At 39.3% G+C, this 6,832-nt stretch overlaps 1 pseudogene; it reads right to left on the bottom strand.

Moving 5' to 3' along the window:
* Nucleotides 1–3,701: 3,701 nt before the first annotated feature.
* LOC129404928 (uncharacterized) lies at nt 3,702–5,131 on the bottom strand (annotated as a pseudogene).
* Between the last annotated feature and the right edge of the window lie 1,701 nt (nt 5,132–6,832).

Below are 6,832 nucleotides of genomic sequence, written 5' to 3'. Positions count from 1 at the left end.
ATTCCTAGTGGGGCTCAGGGGACTCATGAGGTGCTGGGGATTTAACCCGGGTCAGTCATGTGGAAGGCAAGTGCCCTACCTGCTTTACTTTTTCTCCTGGTGACATACTCAGTGTTTAATAAGTATTTTAATATTTTATAATTGTCAATTTTATAAGTATTAATATTTGTAAGCAACAATAAAAGCACATGGCAAAATATACAGTAATATGCAAATACAAATAACATTAACATATTTTCTCCGGTTGTTTAAATTACATTCACTATTATGTTCTTTTGACCCTCAGAGCTCTCTGGAAAGCACAAGTTATAATTCTTTCCTATACAATAGAATGTCTGTTACATATAACAAGTAGCTATCTTATCTCAAAACTGACAGCCTCTTAAAATTCTCTCAATGACTCGTCTTACAACAGAAAAGAGTTAACATGACATCAACATAAATGTATGACTTATGAAATTTGTAGAATTAACTCAATGTGGTAGAAACAGTTGCAAACTGATAGATGTAAAAAACTAAAGCTCGCTGAGGGGCGAGTGCACTCGCAGGCTCTCTGGGCGGCTCTGTCTTACCGCCCGCGTTCGGTGCCCTGGAACCGCAGTGTGTGGACTGGATCGGGACGGCCGGTGGTCAAGGAAAGGCGAAGGAAGAACGAGGACCAAGCTGGTTGCTGATTAGTTACCGTTTATTCAATCTTCCACCTTTCTCATCTCCCGCACTCCCAGCTCCGGCCTCTCTCTGGATCAACTGCCGCCTCTTTCTCTCGTCTCTCTCCTACTTGTCTCTTCCACCTTGCCCTCTAGGCTACACCCAGCCAGGTAGCAAAATCAACATAAGAAAGCCCTTCCTGAGAGCTGGTAGTCAAAATACCTCTTAAGGGTTTTTTCTACTCTCCCCATTCCAAACACTCATTAACATCTTAATACTAGTTATTTTTGCATGGACATAGCAAGAGATACATTGAAGCTTGCAAGGCAGCTCTCCTGGCAACATCTTGCCACAGGCTCAGACCACAGCACTCAGGCCAGATTAATCATTCCTCACCCTAGCAGGGTCCAAATCTAGTATCACTGTTTGGATCATGACAACATTTGTCCATGATCAAGCTCTTAACTTATAGTTAAGCATTAGGCACTTTGGCCAGGCCCATCTCGATGCCAGGGTAGCACACAACTCACCGCTTGCCCTGGGTCCTTCTTGTCCCACGTCATTGGGACCCTGCTTTGGGGATGCTAGGAAGTAAGGGCAGCTGAGGCTTAGGTCAAGAGAACAGATGCCCTGGAGGAAAATATCATGTAGAGTCAAATGACTCCCAGGTTACAGAAGCATAACATTTGTTAAGTCTTCCTGTGTCCATACAAAAAGGACTTGCTCCGAATAAACTATGCAAAGGACTCAAGGAGAAGAGAAAAACATTATTTACAAGTCAACAGAACACTAAGAAAGAAACTACAAATAAACACAGAGGAATGGGAGCACTGTGACGGGAGTAACCCAATAAACCTAAACTACCTGAAGCTATGTTATCCTACAGCTAGAGAATTAAATAAATGCCACAAAGGCATGGGACATGGAAGTATAATGACATGGAAAAAGGAAACGTTTTGTTCAACAAAATTTTAAGTGACCTCATCCAAAATTATATGTAAATATATACATATGTATATGGTTTCTCTGAATGTTACATATAAATATAAATTTTGAAGGCTTTTGTGTATGCTTTTGTTTAGAGAGAGGATATAAACCTCTTTTTATGAGGAAAGAAAAATGGTCCTTGAAAAAAAAATACGTCAGAGGAAAGAAATTAAAGACAATTAATGTTCATAGATTAAGAATCAGTGTTTAAAATAAGAACTAATGTGTGTGTTTTTCCCCATATAGCATTCAGTGATAATATGCTTTGAGGAAACTCAGAAGCAAGGAAAAGACAAAAATAATAGATTTTCTCTATTTGTGAAGAAACAATTGATTATAGCACTTAATTAGGGACAACTATGATTAATTTGTTTTTGCTTTGATGATTATGGACTACTTTCACCTTTATTTTAACTTGAATATTATTTTGATGGAAAAGGAAAAGTGAAGCTAATGAATTCTTTCTCCAGTAAACTTTTTAACATTTTAATTTCAAAAACTTATAAGCTCAATTTTCTTTACAATACAGCTCTCTTATCTTGTAGAATGTTTCCATATCTTTCCAAATATATTTCCTTTGAGGAATTTGAAAAAATTTTAGCCTGAAGTCCAACCTTAACTTTGTTATTTTAATAACAAACATTTTGCATGGAATCTATATAAGTATCTTTATATTCTCATAAATAAATTCTTTCAACTAAATATAATTATATGTCAGCTTAAACAGTGGTTAAATGTTTCTCTAATATAAAGAAAATTAAATTTCTCTCTGTAAATTATGTTCTGGGAGGCAGAGAGATAATTTAGCAATAGGGCATTTGCCTCACATGCAATCAACCTGGGTTCCATCCCCAGCATGCCATCAGGAGTAATTACTGAGCACAGACACTCCTGGTAGTAATTACTGAGCACAGACCCTTTGGTAGAACAACTCCCGAGTAGTTCTGGAAATACCCCCACCCCCAAAATATTAAAAATTAACAGAAATGAAACAAAGCCATAAATGAGTTATTCATTTTTTGGTTATATCATCATGAGTAATTCAGCAAATCCTGCGCTCCAGTTACTATATGAAAAGAAAATAGAAAGGAAATCTGTTTATCTTGATAGAATATTTTGAGAACTGGATCAGATCATAGATAAAAGCTCACTTCCAAGTAAATTTCTATCATTATCCTATATGCTTGTCTATAAACTTGGCCATTTCCAACCTGAGCCAAATGGCCCAAATTAACTATATCAAGGTTGTGTCTTTACCTTAATTCTTATAAAGATGTGTGGCTATCACAAAACTCATCTTGAGCTTGCTGGTGGCAAATTTGCACCTCAGCTATTCCAGACTTCAAAATGTAGTCTTGTTCTAGGGAAATTATTTTGAGTTTAATACATTTTTGTCAATAAAGTAAGCTAGAGCCTTTCTGGAAAACATCATTAGTAAGACTGTCCCAGAATCCTCAGTTCCAGAAGCAAAGATCATCTGAAATACAAGCATCAAAGGCAACTTTGTTCTCCTGAGTTGTTCTGATGACCAATAACTAACTTCAGAAAAATGTCCCTTTTTCATGATATGATTGATCCATTTGAACATTATTAAGATAAATGTTCATGCTCTTCATGGAAATAAGAAAGGAGAAACTACTTCCTGAGACCAAGTGAAATACCCCTGCTTGACTAAGTATTGATGGATAAGTTATGGTGCTTTAGAGATAGAAAAATAAATACTGATGCCATGTAATACCATCATATCCTTAGACTGAAATGAAATTGGTCAGAAAATCCCATATTTGATGAGATTTCCATTGTGTCTGTTGGATATCAACCCTAAGTGCGTCAAACAGCAGGCAGATTGGGCGATCGATAGTTGCTGATGTCGTGGATGTCTCCCTTCTTATACAACAGAATGGTCCTACTGGTTTTCCACTGAGACAGAACCTAGCATTCAGAAGGTAGCATGTGAAGAGTTGAGCCAGTGTATTGGTGAGTACTGGAGGCAGATTCTTCAGGTGTTCGGGTCTGACCTTGTCCAGATTAGGTGCTGTTTGTGTCTTTACCAACAAAATGGCGTGTCAGATTTCAGAAGGGAAAACGTTGGGAAAGACATATCCATCCTGCAGAATTTGGTATGGCAGGTGGACATGACTGTCAAAAAAATCCGAGTAGAAGTCGTGAATAATCCTCCCCATTGCCTTTCTGGAAGATATGATAGATCCATCAGATCATCGAAGGGCAGTCATCTTGGTCTTGTAGTTGGCAAAGGATAGGCCAGCGTTGCAAATACTTTTCCCGGCTTCTGCTGCACTGGCCAACACTGCTGTTCTTCTTTCTTTGAGGTCTTCCTTTATCTCATCTCTACACAGCTTTGTGAGCTCGGACATTAGCTTGTGGTTGACTGAGGCTTGTGCCAAACCACATTGACGAATGAGCTCGAGAGTTTCCAAAGACAGACGTCTGTTTGTGGCTTTCTCACTCTCAGCATTCTTCGCACAGACATGGAGGTGCTGAACCAGTCGATCGTATTCCTCGTCAATGTTCTCAAGGACGGCATCTTCCCATGTTGCTGCAATAGTGTCAAAGAACTCCCAGTTGCTGGTCATCCTGGGAGTTGCCTTGTTAGACTTAAATTTTGCAGACTTTTCTCCCTCCTCTGTGAAGTAGAATTTTGCACGAAGGAGACGGTGGTCTGATCCCATTTGGAATTTTGGGACAACAGCGACATCGGTCAGGCAAAACCTTCGATTGAATATGATGTGGTCAATTTCATTGTGGAACTGCCCACCGCGAGACTCCCATGTCCAGCATTTAGATTCGGCCTTCTGGAACTGTGAGTTACCATGGATGGTCTTGGTCGACATGATGAATTCAGACAGTCTCTCACCCTGATCGTTCCATTCTAGGCCATGTGTCCCAATGTGGAGTTCTTCAGGTGACCTTCTCAGACCTATCTTGGCATTAAAATCACCAACAATGATCTTGTAGAAGGTGTGGTCTTCTTTATAGAATGTCTCCAGTTTTATGTAGAACCTCTGAATATCTTCTTTATCGTAGTTGGAAGTTGGTATGTAGAAGACGAAGATAGAAACTGCAGGCAGTGAGACACATCTATTCAAGCGTAATCGTCCAAGTTGGGTTGTTAGGCATTTGAGTGAGTCGATGTTCATGGCCAAGTTCATGTTGACAAGGACACCAACGCCACCAATGCCTCTGTTCTCACATGTTCCAAGGAACAATTCTCTAGTGTCAAAAATGGCATGATGTGATTGATGTCTCCTCGTTTCAGTCAGACCAATGATGTTGTACTTGATCTTCTACGCTTGCACCATCAGGTCCTCAATGAATGCTTCTGATTCCAGCATACATGCGTTGAAGGTACAGACAATCATTTTAGACTTTCTTCTTTTTGGCAGTCCACTTTGTCCCTGAGATTTTTTCAGCTTCTCCTTGCTCATCTTTCTTAATGCTGCCATATTGGGGGCTCTTTCGGTGACAGGTGAATGAGGCCAATTTTTGTTACTGTTGTTGGCATATTGAATACGCCACGGGTAGCTTGCTAGGCTCTGCCGTGTGGGCGGGATACTCTCAGTAGCTTGCCAGGCTCTCCGAGAGGAACGAAGGCTTTCAGGGCGGCCTCCAATCGCCCTATTTTTTATATGTATATATAAAAAATAAAATAGCAAAAAAAAATAAGGGGAAATTGTTTAATATGTACAATTAAAGGGAAAGATTAAAGCAATATAGATGTTTCTGGGAGACAAAGTGTCTTCTTGAGTTAATCCTCCCAAGAGAATTGCCTCCATTGAAATATAATAAACTCTGTAAATGGTCAATCACACCTAGCATGCAGTCCTAAACCTCAACCCCCCCAGCCCCCTCATGTTCTATAAGTATGCTAACACTTTGCATTAAACGGGCATTTTACCATCTATTCGTGAGTCCCCCATCTCTTGTTCCACTGATGGAGAGGTCTGGGGAGGCAACTCTCAGCCATAGTAACACATTGTGTGCCTGAGCTCACAGCATACATTCAAACTGTCATAATAAAGCATCAGACACTAAAGGCTTGGAATAGCATAAATATATTTTTCACCACTCTAGAGGCAGGAGGTTTCAACATGTTTGCTTGACAAGTTCTTTGGAGATGAGGAGACTTCCGCACCCCCTCATATAACAATAGCCAGTGGCTCTCTAGGGCTTATGCTGTGAGAGTGTGAAGCTCCAGACTCACTGTCCACATGTCTCACAAACATGCTGCATTTCAGATCACCAACTGGGTAGTAAAATTTCATCATAGAAGACTCAGGTGGACAGACTCATATCATAGGATTTTGATGTTCATCCCAAGTGTTTTGCATGCTACTCATCTTCAGTGTCTTATTATGACATTTTTGACTCTGCCGATTAGTCTTTCTATCAATAGTCACCCAGCTCTTCTCTGTTCCTGTTCTGAATTTACAAGAGAGGAAATGGAAATCATTTGCTTTGAATTTAGAAAGTAAAAATCATACTTAGCATTTCTGACATTGAGTTCTTTTGGGAACTTGTGGAGGGTTTTCTATGTACTCTGAGACATTCCTCAGATACTAAGTGAATTTGGGTAGGAAATCTTCAAGTTAAAGTCAGTGGTTTTGAGTGAAAAAATAAAGATATATGGACTTTCTTTTAAGCAAAACAATCTCAAGTAGCTGTTTTTAGTGTAGAATTATTCAAGGAACTAGGGTCTTGATTAGGCTTTGGAAGAGGTTAGGGGTTTCTCTATGACTTGGTTAGGGCATCAGCTACCTTGGAAATCTTCTGGAGAGACAAATCAGTCTCTTCATCCTCCTTCCTCCCTTGCTCCATGCTGCCATCATTTAATAACTCAATCAGCCCATCAGTGCTACTTCCTTACTATCATCTATGGTCAGTTTATTCTCTTAAACCCTAATTGTATTGTCATATATAGTTGTAATGACCTCAATCATTGTTCAGACCATGATAAAAAGTTATACGTAAGAATCTGGATGATTCCATTTTTGTTTTGCCCATTTTTACATTTAAACACTTACTTGTTTGAAATTTGTTTTGGTGTGAGAAAGAGTATCCCAAATAACTTTTCTCCCTAAAGGTTTGCCAGTTGTCTGAATATACTATCTTGAATAATCCATGTTTCCCATTGATTTCAATGCATCCTTGGTAACAGTCTAACTGGGTATATATATAT

The sequence above is a fragment of the Sorex araneus genome, chromosome 5, assembly GCF_027595985.1.
Source record: "Sorex araneus isolate mSorAra2 chromosome 5, mSorAra2.pri, whole genome shotgun sequence".
In the NCBI taxonomy this organism is placed as follows: domain Eukaryota; kingdom Metazoa; phylum Chordata; class Mammalia; order Eulipotyphla; family Soricidae; genus Sorex; species Sorex araneus.
The sequence above is the reverse complement of the archived record's forward strand: the minus strand, read 5'-3'. Positions and strand labels throughout refer to the sequence as shown.